The following is an 18,497-nucleotide window of genomic DNA, read 5'->3' on the forward strand; positions in this document are numbered from 1 at the left end:
TTGGAGGCCCTTGCACAAACTGGCTTTATTCTACCTAAGTTGCCCTCCCACAAGTGTGTACTCCGAAAGAGTGTTTAGTGCCGCCGCTCACCTTGTCAGCAATCGGCGTACGAGGTTACATCCAGAAAATGTGGAGAAGATGATGTTCATTAAAATGAATTATAATCAATTCCTCCGTGGAGACATTGACCAGCAGCAATTGCCTCCACAAAGTACACAGGGAGCTGAGATGGTGGATTCCAGTGGGGACGAATTGATAATCTGTGAGGAGGGGGATGTACACGGTGATATATCGGAGGATGATGATGAGGTGGACATCTTGCCTCTGTAGAGCCAGTTTGTGCAAGGAGAGATTAATTGCTTCTTTTTTGGTGGGGGTCCAAACCAACCCGTCATTTCAGTCACAGTCGTGTGGCAGACCCTGTCACTGAAATGATGGGTTGGTTAAAGTGTGCATGTCCTGTTTATACAACATAAGGGTGGGTGGGAGGGCCCAAGGACAATTCCATCTTGCACCTCTTTTTTCTTTAATTTTTCTTTGCGTCATGTGCTGTTTGGGGAGGGTTTTTTGGAAGGGACATCCTGCGTGACACTGCAGTGCCACTCCTAGATGGGCCCGGTGTTTGTGTCGGCCACTAGGGTCGCTTATCTTACTCACACAGCTACCTCATTGCGCCTCTTTTTTTCTTTGCGTCATGTGCTGTTTGGGGAGGGTTTTTTGGAAGGGACATCCTGCGTGACACTGCAGTGCCACTCCTAGATGGGCCCGGTGTTTGTGTCGGCCACTAGGGTCGCTTATCTTACTCACACAGCTACCTCATTGCGCCTCTTTTTTTCTTTGCGTCATGTGCTGTTTGGGGAGGGTTTTTTGGAAGGGACATCCTGCGTGACACTGCAGTGCCACTCCTAGATGGGCCCGGTGTTTGTGTCGGCCACTAGGGTCGCTTATCTTACTCACACAGCTACCTCATTGCGCCTCTTTTTTTCTTTGCGTCATGTGCTGTTTGGGGAGGGTTTTTTGGAAGGGACATCCTGCGTGACACTGCAGTGACACTCCTAGATGGGCCCGGTGTTTGTGTCGGCCACTAGGGTCGCTTATCTTACTCACACAGCTACCTCATTGCGCCTCTTTTTTTCTTTGCGTCATGTGCTGTTTGTTGAGGGTTTTTTGGAAGGGACATCCTGCGTGACACTGCAGTGACACTCCTAGATGGGCCCGGTGTTTGTGTCGGCCACTAGGGTCGCTTATCTTACTCACACAGTCAGCTACCTCATTGCGCCTCTTTTTTTCTTTGCGTCATGTGCTGTTTGGGGAGGGTTTTTTGGAAGGGACATCCTGCGTGACACTGCAGTGCCACTCCTAGATGGGCCCGGTGTTTGTGTCGGCCACTAGGGTCGCTTATCTTACTCACACAGCTACCTCATTGCGCCTCTTTTTTTCTTTGCGTCATGTGCTGTTTGGGGAGGGTTTTTTGAAAGGGACATCCTGCGTGACACTGCAGTGCCACTCCTAGATGGGCCCGGTGTTTGTGTCGGCCACTAGGGTCGCTTATCTTACTCACACAGCTACCTCATTGCGCCTCTTTTTTTCTTTGCGTCATGTGCTGTTTGGGGAGGGTTTTTTGGAAGGGACATCCTGCGTGACACTGCAGTGACACTCCTAGATGGGCCCGGTGTTTGTGTCGGCTACTAGGGTCGCTTATCTTACTCACACAGTCAGCTACCTCATTGCGCCTCTTTTTTTCTTTGCGTCATGTGCTGTTTGGGGAGGGTTTTTTGGAAGGGACATCCTGCGTGACACTGCAGTGCCACTCCTAGATGGGCCCGGTGTTTGTGTCGGCCACTAGGGTCGCTTATCTTACTCACACAGCTACCTCATTGCGCCTCTTTTTTTCTTTGCGTCATGTGCTGTTTGGGGAGGGTTTTTTGGAAGGGACATCCTGCGTGACACTGCAGTGACACTCCTAGATGGGCCCGGTGTTTGTGTCGGCCACTAGGGTCGCTTATCTTACTCACACGGCTACCTCATTGCGCCTCTTTTTTTCTTTGCGTCATGTGCTGTTTGGGGAGGGTTTTTTGGAAGGGACATCCTGCGTGACACTGCAGTGACACTCCTAGATGGGCCCGGTGTTTGTGTCGGCCACTAGGGTCGCTTATCTTACTCACACAGTCAGCTACCTCATTGCGCCTCTTTTTTTCTTTGCGTCATGTGCTGTTTGGGGAGGGTTTTTTGGAAGGGACATCCTGCGTGACATTGCAGTGCCACTCCTAGATGGGCCCGGTGTTTGTGTCGGCCACTAGGGTCGCTTATCTTACTCACACAGCTACCTCATTGCGCCTCTTTTTTTCTTTGCGTCATGTGCTGTTTGGGGAGGGTTTTTTGGAAGGGACATCCTGCGTGACACTGCAGTGACACTCCTAGATGGGCCCGGTGTTTGTGTCGGCCACTAGGGTCGCTTATCTTACTCACACAGTCAGCTACCTCATTGCGCCTCTTTTTTTCTTTGCGTCATGTGCTGTTTGGGGAGGGTTTTTTGGAAGGGACATCCTGCGTGACACTGCAGTGCCACTCCTAGATGGGCCCGGTGTTTGTGTCGGCCACTAGGGTCGCTTATCTTACTCACACAGTCAGCTACCTCATTGCGCCTCTTTTTTTCTTTGCGTCATGTGCTGTTTGGGGAGGGTTTTTTGGAAGGGACATCCTGCGTGACACTGCAGTGACACTCCTAGATGGGCCCGGTGTTTGTGTCGGCCACTAGGGTCGCTTATCTTACTCACACAGCTACCTCATTGCGCCTCTTTTTTTCTTTGCGTCATGTGCTGTTTGGGGAGGGTTTTTTGGAAGGGACATCCTGCGTGACACTGCAGTGACACTCCTAGATGGGCCCGGTGTTTGTGTCGGCCACTAGGGTCGCTTATCTTACTCACACAGCTACCTCATTGCGCCTCTTTTTTTCTTTGCGTCATGTGCTGTTTGGGGAGGGTTTTTTGGAAGGGACATCCTGCGTGACACTGCAGTGACACTCCTAGATGGGCCCGGTGTTTGTGTCGGCCACTAGGGTCGCTTAGCTTAGTCATCCAGCGACCTAGGTGCAAATTTTAGGACTAAAAATAATATTGTGAGGTGTGAGGTATTCAGAATAGACTGAAAATGAGTGTAAATTATGGTTTTTGAGGTTAATAATACTTTGGGATCAAAATGACCCCCAAATTCTATGATTTAAGCTGTTTTTTAGGGTTTTTTGAAAAAAACACCCGAATCCAAAACACACCCGAATCCGACAAAAAAAATTCGGTGAGGTTTTGCCAAAACGCGGTCGAACCCAAAACACGGCCGCGGAACCGAACCCAAAACCAAAACACAAAACCCGAAAAATTTCCGGCGCTCATCTCTACTTTTTATTTTGACTGAGAGGAAGGCCTATTAATACTAAAACTAAGAATGCAGACTTCCCTCTCTAACTAAGGTGGCGGGGAGAAGAACGGTTAAGCATGATTTAGGAACCAACTAGGTACAATGCAATCTTAGACCTGGTATTAACAAACAATGGGGATTTGGTATCAGGTATTATAGTAGGGGAACCCATAGGAAACAGCGACCACAATATGGTCACATTCAATATCAGTTTCCATAAACAGCCCTATACTGGCTCAACTAGGACTTTAAACTTTAGCAAAGCAAATTTTGAAAAGATGAGGGTATTTTTCAGGGATATTGAATGGGAAGGTTTGTTTTTAGGAAAAAATTCTACGGAGAAATGGGAGGTACTAAAATTCTTGCTAGCTAAAAATACACTCAAATGTATTCCTATGATTAGCAAAAAAAGGAATAAAAATCATAAACCGATGTGGCTTAACAAAAAGATAAAGGAACTTATGGGCAAGAAAAGGCGAGCATTTAAAAAATACAAATCTGACGGGGAAGCAGAGTCATTTCAGCACTATAATGAATGTAACAAAATTTGCAAAAAGGAAATAAGAGCGGCTAAAGTAGAAACTGAAAAACTAGTAGCAAAGGAAAGCAAAGCGAATCCCAAAAAATTATTTAAATACATTAATAGCAAGAGATTAAAGAAGGATAGTATAGGCCCTTTAAAAGACAAGTTGGGAGTCTTAAGCAAAAATGATAATGACATAGCGGACACACTAAATGAGTTTTTTTCAACAGTATTTACTAGAGAGGACCCAATTCAGGGACTGACACACAATCTCAATAATGAGAATATCCCACTGATAGGTACTTATTTAAGCGAGGAAGTAGTCTGTGACCGATTAAAACATTTAAAGATTAATAAATCACCAGGGCCCGATGGCATTCATCCAAGGGTTCTAATGGAGCTTCACTCTGAACTGGCAAAACCGCTATATTTGATCTTTAAGGATTCAGTTATATCAGGTATGGTTCCCAAAGACTGGCGTATAGCGGAAGTAGTGCCTATATTCAAAAAGGGAAGTAAAGCTGAACCAGGTAATTATAGACCAGTTAGTCTTACATCTATAGTGGGGAAAGTATTGGAAGGTATTCTAAGAGATAGTGGGGGTCATTCCGAGTTGTTCGCTCGGTAAAAATCTTCGCATCGCAGCGATTTTCCGCTTAATGCGCATGCGCAATGTCCGCACTGCGACTGCGCCAAGTAAATTTGCTATGCAGTTAGGAATTTTACTCACGGCTTTTTCTTCGTTCTGGCGATCGTAATGTGATTGACAGGAAATGGGTGTTACTGGGCGGAAACAGGCCGTTTTATGGGCGTGTGGGAAAAAACGCTACCGTTTCTGGAAAAAACGCAGGAGTGGCCGGAGAAACGGGGGAGTGTCTGGGCGAACGCTGGGTGTGTTTGTGACGTCAAACCAGGAACGACAAGCACTGAAATGATCGCAGATGCCGAGTAAGTCTGGAGCTACTCAGAAACTGCTACAAGGTGTGTAATCGCAATATTGCGAATACATCGTTTGCAATTTTAAGATGCTAAGATTCACTCCCAGTAGGCGGCGGCTTAGCATGAGCAAATCTGCTAAAATCCGCTTGCGAGCGAACAACTCGGAATGACCCCCCGTATTCAGAAGTTCCTTGAAACCAATAAGGTCATTAAAAGGAATCAACATGGGTTTATGAAGGACAGATCCTGTCAAACCAACTTACTTGGCTTTTATGCAACAGTAAGCGCAAACCTAGATCAGGGTAAAGACGTGGATGTAATCTTTTTAGACTTTGCCAAAGCGTTCGATACTGTACCACACATGAGACTTATCTACAAGCTACAAGAATCAGGGCTAGGAAGCACAATATGCACTTGGGTCAAAAACTGGTTAGATAATAGGGAGCAGCGCGTTGTGGTTAATGGATCTTTTTCAACTTGGACTGAAGTGCTAAGTGGTGTGCCGCAAGGCTCAGTATTAGGACCGCTATTGTTCAATATTTTCATTAACGACCTAACAGAAGGTCTAGAGAGCATGGTGTCAATTTTTGCAGATGATACCAAATTGTGTAAGGCTATAAATACAGAGGAGGATGCCGAGTCTCTTCAGAACGACTTAGTTAAATTAGAAGCATGGGCAGCCAAATGGAGAATGCGCTTCAACACAGACAAGTGTAAGGTAATTGTTATGCACACCAGTGCCAGCAGGAATGTACTGGTGTCTGAACGGTGAGGGATGCAAAACAAATGAACTCACAGACAGACTGGGGAATATGACATTACATACACAGAAGGTGATAGGGTAACAAAATAAACTCAAAGTGAACAGAGAAGCCCAAAGGCTAAGAAACTGGGTGTCTCCCTAATATTAGGAATGCTCAGATGGAAAGTAGCAAGATGTAGTGATTTAATACGTAGAGAACCCGAAATGCTGTTGCTAAGGGCAACAGCAAAACCCTAAAGGGTTACCAACGGGTGTGGCAGTAAACTCCTTGGTCAGAGATGGAATAATAGACACAAGGAGAGTCTCCACAATCCTAGTCCTCACTTGCAGTGCACTGGTTCAGTTTACTGCCACTAAACTGACACCTGAACACCTTGCACAGTGAGAAAGGATTTTGGCAGGCAAGTCTGAGAATACAGCCGCAAACTTGCTAGGTTCACAGAGTAGCAAAAGAACCCCAGCAGGTTAAACGACTGACTCCAGTCTTACTGCTAGGTCTGGATTGGCAGAGTGTAATACCAAATCCCAAGGCCTATTTGCAGTAAGCAACAAACAAATACAAAGTTTACACAGTACTAGCTAGCTTTCAGGAACTGACTAACCAACAAAGATTCAGCAGCATCTGCCTAACCTGAGAAGAGGGTTTATATAGCAGGTGCTGTCCACGCCCCACTCAGACCTCACAGACTGTGAGCACTCAAAACCAGCACCGGATCCCCTGCCGTGCACAGAGCCTGTAACCACTGCACAGCAAAAGACCCGAACCGGAGTATCAGCTACGCTCAGGTTACTCCGCTAGCACTTGTCTCCCGGTTGCCATGACGACGTGGCAGCACAGAGCAGGAGACCCTAACAGTACACCCCCCTCTGACGAGGGGTCAAAGAACCCCTACCACCGGGTTTATCGGGGAACTGCGAGAAGAAAGAGCGTAACAGTCTGGGGGCATGAAGATCACAACTGCGCACCCACGACCGCTCCTCCGGGCCATACCCCTTCCAGTGCACCAAAAATGACAGCCGACCCCGAACCATCTTGGAGTCAAGAATCCTTTCAACAACAAACTCCCTCTGGCCACGTATCAGAAGAGGGGAAGGTCTTCCACTGGAAGAAGGATTACTAATCGCCCGTTTTAAAAGGGAACAATGAAATGTTTTATTGATACCCAAAGAACGGGGTAGATCTAACTGAAATGCCACCGGATTGATAACCCTAGTGATCTTATAAGGACCGATGAACCGGGGGCCTAACTTATGAGATGGCTGTCTCAACTTCAAATTCTTGGTAGACAACCAGACGAAGTCCCCTAATTTGAAGCTGCAGGGTCTTTTCCGCTTATCAAAAACCCTTTTGGTCACTAATGACACAGACACAAGGGCTTTCTTCACTTTCCTCCAAATACCTCTAAGGACCGAAACCACAGAGGAACCACCAGGCGTGGAGTCCAGGGGGTCAAAAGAATTGGCCTTAGGATGATGGCCATACACACAAAGGAAGGGAGAGATCCCTGTAGCAGAGTGAGCCGCGTTGTTATAGGCAAACTCCGCCATGGAGAGATGAGCAACCCAGTCAGTCTGACACTTGGAGACATAACACCTGAGGAACTGCTCCAAGGACTGGTTCACCCTTTCAGTCTGCCCATTAGACTGCGGATGGTAGCCTGATGACAAGCTGACAGAAATCTGGAGATCGGAACAAAATGCCCTCCAGAATTTGGCCACAAACTGGGATCCGCGGTCAGAGACCACATCGAGTGGCAACCCGTGGAGGCGCACAACATGCAGCATAAATAATTCAGACAGGCGTCTGGCCAATGGCAGCCCAACCAATGGAACGAAGTGCGCCATCTTCGAAAACCTGTCAACGACAACCCAGATGGCTGTCATCCCCGAGGATTTGGGCAAGTCCACCACAAAATCCATTGAAATGTGGGTCCATGGCTTAGATGGAATAGAAAGTGGATGTAATGGGCCAACAGGAACCCCTCTAGGAGTCTTATTTCGGGCACAGATGTCACATGCCCGAACCCACTGATCCACATCCCTAGCCACCGAGGGCCACCACACCGCCCTAGATAGCAACTCCCGAGTTCTGGCAATACCCGGGTGACCTGCCGACTTCTTGGCATGGAATTCCAGGAACACTCGCTGTCTTAACCTAGGAGGCACAAACAAAAGACCTACCGGAAGGTCTGGAGGAGCCTGCTCCTGTGCTCCAACGACTAATGACAAGAGGTCTTGGGTAATGCCCACTTTAATACATGATGGGGACACAATGGGCAATGGCTCCTCAGTGGTCTCCTGGATTGGAGCAAAACTCCGCGAGAGCGCATCAGCCTTGATGTTTTTTGACCCAGGGCGATATGTTATCAAAAAATTAAAGCGAGCAAAAAACAAAGCCCATCGTGCCTGCCTGGCATTGAGGCGCTTCGCTGACTCTAAATATGCCAAATTCTTATGGTCGGTGAGAATTGAGACCACAAACTTAGCCCCCTCAAGCCAGTGTCTCCACTCCTCGAGTGCATCCTTAATAGCCAACAATTCCCGGTTACCCACGTCATAATTCATCTCGGCAGGCGAAAATTTACGGGAAAAGTAAGCACAGGGATGAAGGCGATTATCAGACACCTCCATCTGAGAGAGCACTGCCCCAATACCCATCTCAGAGGCATCCACCTCCACCACAAAAGGACGCTCTGGATCTGGGTGTCGCAGCACCTTGGCCGAGACAAATGCCCTTTTGAGACGGGCAAAAGCCGCTTTGGCCTCACAAGACCAGTGAGCAACATCCGCCCCTTTCTTAGTGAGTGCCACCAAGGGCGCCACTATAGACGAAAATCCAGCGATAAATCGTCTACAAAAATTCGCAAAGCCCAGAAAACGCTGAAGCGCCTTCAAACTAGTGGGCTGCACCCAATCCAGGACTGCCTGTACCTTGGAACCCTCCATTTGGAAACCTTCTCGGGAGATAATATATCCTAGAAATGCGATTTGCTGAACTTCAAATTCGCACTTCTCTAGCTTCGCCCCAAGCCGGTGGTCTCTGAGTTTCTGGAGGACTAAGCGTACATGCTTCCGATGTTCCTCCAGGGAATGGGAGAAGATTAGGATGTCATCTAAGTATACAACTAAGAATCTATCCAAAGATTCCCTGAGCACATCGTTCATGAAGTCCTGGAAGACTGCCGGGGCATTACAGAGCCCAAAAGGCATCACCAAATATTCATAATGCCCTGAGTGGGTATTAAAGGCAGTCTTCCATTCATCCCCCTCTCTAATTTGGATTAGATTGTACGCACCGCGTAGGTCAATCTTAGAAAAAATGGTGGCAGTACGAAGCTGGTCAAACAAGACCGAAATGAGAGGCAGTGGGTATGAGTTTTTAATCGTGATACGGTTCAATTCCCTGAAGTTGATGCAGGGTCACAACGAACCGTCCTTTTTACCCACGAAGAAGAACCCCGACCCAACTGGAGACTGTGAAGGTCTGATAAATCCCTTAGCCAAGTTCTCCTGAATGTACTCTGCCATAGCCTGAGTCTCAGGACGTGACAGGGAGTACAACCTGCTCTTGGGAAGCTTAGCATTCGGCAACAAATCAATGGCACAGTCATAGGGGCGATGGGGAGGTAGTACCTCTGCAACTCTTTTGGAGAACACGTCCGCAAAATCTGCATAACATCCTGGCAATCCTGGCAAACTTAGCTGCGAAAGCCTGACTGGAAGGCTCAAGCAACTCCTGAAACAATCAGTACCCCAACTAAGAATCTCCCCAGAGACCCAGTCAAATTGAGGATTGTGGGCCCTTAACCAGGGTAACCCCAACACCAATGGGGCAAAAGTACAGACAGTCACATAAAAGGACAATTTTTCAGAGTGTGTGGCTCCAATAGACAAAGAAATCTGGCTAGTGCAAGAGGTTATTTTACCCTGGGATAATGGTTCCCCGTTTAACCCACAAATCTCAATTTCCGATGCCAAGGGTACTAAGGGAACAGAGTGTTTCAGGGCGAATTGGCGGTCCATAAAAACCCCGTCGGCCCCACTGTCCACAAAGGCCTCAGTCTTGACAGTTTGACCGAGGATCTTCAAGGTCACCGGAATGATAAAAGTCTGCTTGGGAAATTCTGACTTCTGGCCTGACAGGATATTTCCCATCACCCTCAGGCCCTGAAGTTTTCCGGCTTTTCTGGGCATGATACTACCACATGACCTTTATTCCCACAGTACAAACATAACCCCTGCTGTCTCCTCCGCGTCTTCTCACGCGAGGAGAGGCGGGTAGCCCCAATCTGCATAGGCTCCTCGGAAAATTCCTCAGAGTCTGAGGTTCCCTTGGGAAAGAAGGAAACCTCGGTCTCCCTTTCAAGCCTGCGCTCTCTCAGCCGTCTATCCACCCGAATGGATAACTGCATGAGCTGATCCAAGCTATCAGGCAAGGGATATTGTACCAGTTGGTCTTTTAACTGGTTAGAAAGACCTCTTCGGTACTGGTGTCTCAGGGCTGGGTCATTCCACTGGGTATCATGGGCCAACCTCCGAAACTTCGTACAATAAACCTCAACTGGCCTTCGCCCTTGCTTAAGGATCGAAATCTGAGCCTCGGCTGAGGCCGTCTTGTCAGGGTCATCATACAACATGCCCAGTGCCGTAAAAAAAACATCAACACTTTTAAGCGACGGACAGTCAGGCTGCAACCCATATGCCCAGACATGTGGGTCTCCTTGTAGCAAGGAAATCACTATGCCCACCCGCTGAATCTCCGACCCAGAAGACTGAGGCCTAAGCTGGAAATATAGCTTGCAGCTCTCCTTGAAACAAAAGAACTGCGAGCGATCTCCAGAAAAACGATCCGGGAGATTTACTTTCGGCTCCTTAACCCCTGAAGGTACTGCTGCTGCGGGAGCTCCGCCAGCGGCCTGCGAGGTGTGCATTTTAATGGACAAATCATTAAATTGTCGAGTCAGGACCTGCACCTGATCGACCACCTGTTGCAAAGTATTTTGAGGGGTATGCTCCATATTCCCACAAAATTTCAACAGGAGTATTAGGCTGCTGAATATGTTATACACACCAGTGCCAGCAGGAATGTACTGGTGTCTGAACGGTGAGGGATGCAAAACAAATGAACTCACAGACAGACTGGGGAATATGACATTACATACACAGAAGGTGATAGGGTAACAAAATAAACACAAAGTGAACAGAGAAGCCCAAAGGCTAAGAAACTGGGTGTCTCCCTAATATTAGGAATGCTCAGATGGAAAGAAGCAAGATGTAGTGATTTAATACGTAGAGAACCCGAAATGCTGTTGCTAAGGGCAACAGCAAAACCCTAAAGGGTTACCAACGGGTGTGGCAGTAAACTCCTTGGTCAGAGATGGAATAATAGACACAAGGAGAGTCTCCACAATCCTAGTCCTCACTTGCAGTGCACTGGTTCAGCTTACTGCCACTAAACTGACACCTGAACACCTTGCACAGTGAGAAAGGATTTTGGCAGGCAAGTCTGAGAATACAGCCGCAAACTTGCTAGGTTCACAGAGTAGCAAAAGAACCCCAGCAGGTTAAACGACTGACTCCAGTCTTACTGCTAGGTCTGGATTGGCAGAGTGTAATACCAAATCCCAAGGCCTATTTGCAGTAAGCAACAAACAAATACAAAGTTTACACAGTACTAGCTAGCTTTCAGGAACTGACTAACCAACAAAGATTCAGCAGCATCTGCCTAACCTGAGAAGAGGGTTTATATAGCAGGTGCTGTCCACGCCCCACTCAGACCTCACAGACTGTGAGCACAAAAACCAGCACCGGATCCCCTGCCGTGCACAGAGCCTGTAACCACTGCACAGCAAAAGACCCGAACCGGAGTATCAGCTACGCTCAGGTTACTCCGCTAGCACTTGTCTCTCGGTTGCCATGACGACGTGGCAGTACAGAGCAGGAGACCCTAACAGTAATGCACTGTGGTAACAAGAACAAAAATTACACCTACCTACTAAATGGGGTAAAATTAGGGGATTCTGTACTGGAAAAGGACTTAGGTGTCCTCATAGATAGCAAGCTAAGCAGTAGTACCCAAAGTAGGACTGCAGCAAAGAAGGCTAATAAGATATTAGCATGCATAAAACGGGGTATTGATGCTAGGGATGAGAGTATTATACTCCCGTTATATAAATCACTAGTGAGGCCACACCTTGAATACTGTGTCCAATTCTGGGCACCGTACTACAAAAAGGATATCCTGGAGCTTGAAAAGGTACAGAGGAGGGCGACCAAACTAATTAAGGGCATGGAGACGATGGAATACAAGGAAAGGCTTGAAAGACTAGGCATGTTTACATTGGAAAAGCGGAGACTAAGAGGGGATATGATCAACATCTACAAATATATAAGGGGACAATACACAGAGCTTGCGCGGGACCTGTTTTTGGTTAGATCAACACAGAGGACTCGTGGACACTCGCTCAGGTTAGAGGAGAGGAGATTCCGCACAATACAGCGTAAAGGCTTTTTCACGGTAAGGACAATACGTGTTTGGAATTCCCTGCCCGAGGGAGTTGTAATGGCGGAATCTGTCAACACCTTTAAGAATGGGTTAGATAAATTCCTAATGGATAAGGATATCCAGGGGTATGGTGCATAGTCATGCATTATAGTTACTATAAATAGGGATAAAATGCAACGGCTGACAGCAGCATCAGTCAGAAATTTTAGTCAAATCATCATGCATAGGAGACCACAAATAGGTTGAACTCGATGGACAATTGTCTTTTTTCAACCTCAGATACTATGTTACTATGTTACTATGATAAACAACTTAATAAGGGTGATCCACATTATATGACAAAATAGAGCAATAAACATGTGTGTGTGAGGGGGCCTTCTGCCCCAGATGTTCCGGGATCGGCCTCCTGCCTCCATCCCGAGCAATAAAAACATATGTGTGAGGGGGCCTTCTGCCCCAGATGTTCCGGGATCGGCCTCCTGCCTCCATCCCAGACATCGGAAATCCAAAAATCCAAGGCCAGGGGTCGACCTTCTGCCACTACCCCTGCCCACCAACAGTTGTAGGGACGGAGGTACGCTCCGCCCCTAGGGGATAAAAAATAGGGCCACCGGCCCCGATATCCACACATGTTTATGATCTATCATATGTGCCCACCAGGTACGGTGGTGCCCATCAATTAATAATAAGACTATAAAATTACCTAAAAGTTCACCCGAACTTACGAACGATAAACTCCTTAAGTTAAGCTAAAATAACCGTTCAGAAACCGGCCAACTGCCAGGTTACCAAACCTGCCACCGCCACCGAACCGAAAACTCAACTCATCTAAACAAAGCAGAATACGAAGAAAACTCACTCAACTCGAATTAAAGAAAACAGAATAGGAAACTAAAAAGACCTCAAGACCCGGCGCACCAGATAATTGCCACCCACGGCGACAAGCCATAGAAAGCGTGGATCTAGCCGCCTGCCTGCAAAAGAAGGGTGTTACTGAGGTTAAGAAATGAAATATATGACTTGAGGCAAAAACACAAAACTTCGTTAGCCGGCAAAAGCCGTAGTTAAAACCAACGATAAAACAAAAATTCCTCAAGGCCCCCGCAATCACAAATTGCAACTGCGACGAGCGGCTAGTCCTCAAAGGGGCGCACTGGGAGGAAAAGGCCTGATATAGCGTCTGACTGCACCAGACCTCCACCTACCCAGCGCCCAGACTTCGACCTCGGACCAACCCGCCGCAGCGGCAGCTGAAGCAGCGCCGATGCGGATAGAGTGAGTCCCATAGTCGGCCGGAGGTAGACCCAGGTACAAAATACAACGCCCCAAAACCGACCGGAATTTGATATCTGGTCAACGGGGAACTGTCAGTATGGACGAGCCACCCGGGAGGCGTTGGAGGCCGTACGGACGAATAAGACCGGGCCGCAAAAACTGGACAAATGCCCCGCACACGAGCCCGACCCACTCGAACCCACAGCCCCCTGCCTACTACGTCAGTCTTGGAGCGCTGGATCCTACACCACAAATCGTCGGGGGGGGGGGGTACGATGACGTGGGACGCCAGCATGGGCGAGGCAGAAGTCCGAGAGACGGACACCAGCTCACGCACCCGGGCGCACCGTGGACGGCCATCGTAAAGGCCGCCATGAAGAGGCGAACCTCGTATCCCCGTATTGTATCCCCGTATCCTCGTATCGTGAGCGCTGAATCCTACACCGCAAACCGTCGGGGCATACGTCGACGGCTTATATTGACTGAAAGAAAGGCCTATTAAATCTAAACTTGGATCAAAAACTCCCTCTCTAACTAAGGGACGGTTGAAATATTTATCACACATAGGAGAAAACATACAGCACATGAAAAGAAAACATCTCAAAATTATAATTGAAATAATATCCTAAATGTTGGAGGGCCTTCTGCCCCGATGTTATGGGATCGGCCTTCTGCCACCATCCCTGAGGGCCGGCTGCCCCGATGTGCAGAGATCGGCCTTCTGACACCATCCCTGACATCCCGAATCTAATGCAACTATGGGCCATCTGCCTTGTGAGGGGTCTTACTCCACCGCTCCCAAGCGGCCAGACAAGCCGCGAAAATTGCAGGAGCCAAAGACCTGTGGGCTAAATCCTCCAATCTGCACACAGAAGCAGGACAGAAGTCCCGTTGGATTAGAGCTGCAGGAGCCAACTGCCTAAAACCGCTGCCAGTCGCTGCGAGAAAGGGTATCAGTAATTCCGTTGCGCTCGGCCGGGACACCCAGCATAGCAAGACTATCTGCGCGAAGACCCGCAGTACCGACAGACTCCTGCCTAATGATGGCAAAACAACGCCCAAATTGTCGCACCAGAAGACCACCTGCTTTTCAGCAACCGCAAGTGTGTCGTGAAGCGCTCGCCAATCGCAAGCGCCAGAGGCGTCCGTGAAAAGCTCCAGGGAGGTGCTAGACGCGACCGCCTCCCACCCAACACAGACGCCGCTGAAACAAACCAGAAATTCATCCCTTGTAAATAAATACCGCCGAATTTCGAGGGACAATCTGAGGAAATGATGCGGGCGTCGAATTCCAACCGTCGGCCGCTCCCATTTTGCAAGCAAAATTAAACAGGCCCAAAGGGATTGAGCCTGCATGAAAGTAAGCTTGCCCGTAGCAAGCGCATATCCACTGGGAGCCTACAGATGCCGGCGACCGAATCAATCTGAAGTCCGAGATAAACTACGGATGGAGAGGGCCGCTAAAGCCGCTCAAGCGCCACCGGAATCCCGAAATGTGCGAAGAGGGCGAGTGCCCTCCACAACAAGCTAGCACAGCGATCCGAGTCCTGTGGCCTGATCAAAAGGAAATCATTCAAGCCGTGCGAAATTCGCCGATCGCCCGTCCCATGCTCCAGGCACCAATGGAGGAAAGAACTGAGTCCCTCAAAGTATGCGCAAGAGAGAGAATAACCCATAGGGAGGCACCGATCTATGTAATAGCCATCGCCCAATATAAAAAACCCATAAACCGAAAGGCCGAAGGGTGCAGAGGGAGAAGACGAAATGCTGAGTGGATGCCAAAGTTACACATCACGGCCCCCGTTCCAAAAGGACCTAATGGCGGCTATGGCCGCAACAAAGGACAGGTAAATGACTCTACACTGATAATTGGGGATAGCATAAAGTACGGAGGAGCCTAAAGTCGCCCGCGGTCTTCTTGGGCACTATCCCGATGGGGGACAAGACCAAAACCGGTAAGGGGGGGGGGGGGGTACCGAAAGGGGGGGCCTATCCTCCAGCCCAACGAAACCTCAGCCTGAACATTCTGCCGGAGCACGACCAGAAACTCCCGAGGCGAACGCAGGTTCGTACCAGACCCGGGACCCACTAGCCCAAATATTGGCAAGGAGATGCCGAACGTGAAACCCGAGAGCAAAAATTGGGCGTCGACCCGCTGCGGGTACCAGGGCATGAGCGCCGGTAATCTAATTGGGGTGGGGGCCAAGGACAGCGCCTGGGGCCGCGGGAACCCGACTCTGCTGGGTCTGCGAGCCGGAATTACCCTGTGTCCCAGGACTGGTGCAGTCCTAGATCCCATGGGCTCCGCCACATCCGGTGCAGGAGCAACGAAAAACGACAGCTACCACCCAACTCAACATTGGGCATTATGGAAAGCGAAGCATGTACCATGCCATGTACGGGATGGACCCGCTCGAAAAGCAGCAGAACGAGCAAGGCAGCTTTGGCCACCGTCTCGCCGTACTGCCCTCTTCAGTGCCCACGGAGGCCTTCGGCAGCTCCGAGCACAATTCGACATCCATTATACCAAAAATTGAGATCTCCCAGCCGAGCAGAGTGTGCCGGAAGACCTAATAGTAATGTCGTCCAGCCGACCCTTTATACTCCTGGTACGGCACGTGTATAAGGAATTGATAGAGCACTAGGTTCATGTGCTAGTCCGGGAGCGTCTCTAAATAACACGCCGCGTAGATTAACATGCACCTACCCAATTAGGGTAGGATCGCAAAGCGGCTTCGCTGCCCTGTCCATGTCCACGGAGCCGAAAGCAAAGCTTAACGATCAACACTAGTGAGGGAGAAGATATTGACGTATTGGTCCTTACGGATCCCGTCCCGGACCCGGGGCATCAGACCACGTTGCACCGCCGTTTTAGCGCAGTGAACGGTGTCCGACTCGAACGACACTTGCGAGGCGGAAGAGGTTGAAAACCGGCGCTCGCGCCGTTTAACCCTGTGCAAACCGCCGTAGGAGGACACCCCCTCCGAGAACGTTGAGCCAAGGGATGAGTCTGTGACCCGACGCCTACGCCTGTGTCTACTGCACTTGCTGGAAACCCTACGCGTACGTCTACCCTCGCTAGAGGACGGGACTGAGTACTAGATCCCAACGTTACGGGTGGGTAACCGTACTACCCCAGGACAAGTCAGGGTCCGAAGAAAACTCACCTGCACGAGAAGCAACTCCGTCCGTTCCAGCACCCTTCGAATGACTCGCTGAGGCACTGGCCGACTCTATTCCAGTCCCGACGTCCACGGCTGGGGAGACAAAAGAGACATAGTTCCCGTGGACCCCGACCGGTTCCACGGCCGCCGCGATCAGAGCTGGCGCAGGCTGGCCGTTCCGCCAGAGGACAGGAGCGGCGTAAGGGTCTGCACGCAGCTATCAGCCAAAGAAGCGGTGTCCGGCCCCTGTCCCCCGTGTACGGAGGATGACAAGGGGGGGGGGGAGGCACCGCCGACATGACTGTGGCACGAATGGCGCACAAGACGGTGGCGTCTACCAAAGGAGCAGACGCCGTAGATCTAAGCTCAGACATGGAACGCAAGTCCCGCGCCCCCACGGGAGGTTCGCAAACCACCCGTAGGGAGCAAGGGCCCGGAAGAGCCCTCACTGTCGGGTAGAACGGCACATCTGTCCTGCAGCGATAGACCCTGGCTGAACCGCCTGCACTGCGCCTCCTCCTATCCTGAGCATCAGGATAAGAAAAACGGAGTGTTGTAACCGCTAGATGGGGGCAGCGCAACGTCCGACTGAGGGCTGACCGCAGCCGTGTCGGAAGTAGGAATCTGGACACGGGGAGGGCCAGATCGCTCGCCACCCGCATGGGCATGCCACCCATCATGCGGTGAGTGACCGGCAGCTGGGACCCCAGCCTATGACCGGCAGGGGCTGCACGGCCACATCTGGCGGCAGAAGGAATCGGTACGCGAGCCAACCCGGAAGGGGCAGGCGCTACGGGGCCAATCTCGGCTGGAGAGGTCAGGCGGCTCGTCCCTTCGCGGGCGGACGCGGAAAGACTCCGACCGACGGGCCCTGCCAGGTACAATGGCGGCAACAGGACATCTGCGGCTGCAGAGCGGGAACGCCGCCCCGCCGCGGGAGGGCGCTACCCGGACCTGAGAGCACCAGCGGGAGTAAGCCTCATATGGGCCCCCCTGGTGACTGCAGGAAATGCCGGCACGCGCGCACCGTCGGACCCCTCGGGTCCGCCAGCCACACAACCCTCCCACTGGAGCGTGTCACCCGGGGTCAAATTATAAAATGCGGGTGTGCCCTGGCTGGCCTTGAAACGGTTATTTATTTATATATTTATTCTGATTTTATTTGTTTTATACTTTTGTTTTAGGCCATAGACACAGGGATTAGGTAGGAAATATAATTATGGGGGCGGCGGGTGAGAGCCGCCGAGCAGCAGGGCGGGAGCGCTGTATCGACCCTACATGACTCGTGTGGCCGACCGGGAACATCCCCGTCAGGCCACCTCAGCAGCAGCCGGACCTCCCGCGGTCCATCCTCGGTCACAGCCAGCGGCGGGAATGGAGAGTAGAGCGCGGACGCAGGGGAGCTCGGGCGGGCGGCCGCGCACGCCCCGAGTCTCTCGTCCAGCAGCCGCAGCAGGTCTACTTCGGGCCGGCCGGACCTCAGTGGAGTCCATGAGCCGGGTGGGGAGGCCCGCGCTGCGTCTGGCTCAGACTGAGGCTGCAATAAGAGACATAAAAATACAGCTAGAGGGATAGAACAGAGAAAGGGAGCAGGGATAGGAGACAGCAGAGGTAACTAAAAGGAAGAATAGGGAAGGAGCAAGAGAGTGGGAAAAATAAGAGAGAAGAGAGTTAGGAAATGAAAAGAAGAATTGAAAATGAACAGATAAGATTACTTCAGTAGTACTTGCAGTTCCACGGAAAAACAGGAAAAGAGGCAGGCTGTCCTAGGTCTGAAGACTATATATATGTCAGACCAGCCCCTATACAGAATCCAGCCAATCACAATCCAGGCAGTTTCCCTCAACAAAACTGTAACCCCTTCCGTGCCAGAGTGATGCATTAAGAGGCGTGCCGCATGCCCAGCCGGTGAG

The sequence above is a fragment of the Pseudophryne corroboree genome, chromosome 4 (assembly GCF_028390025.1).
Source record: "Pseudophryne corroboree isolate aPseCor3 chromosome 4, aPseCor3.hap2, whole genome shotgun sequence".
In the NCBI taxonomy this organism is placed as follows: domain Eukaryota; kingdom Metazoa; phylum Chordata; class Amphibia; order Anura; family Myobatrachidae; genus Pseudophryne; species Pseudophryne corroboree.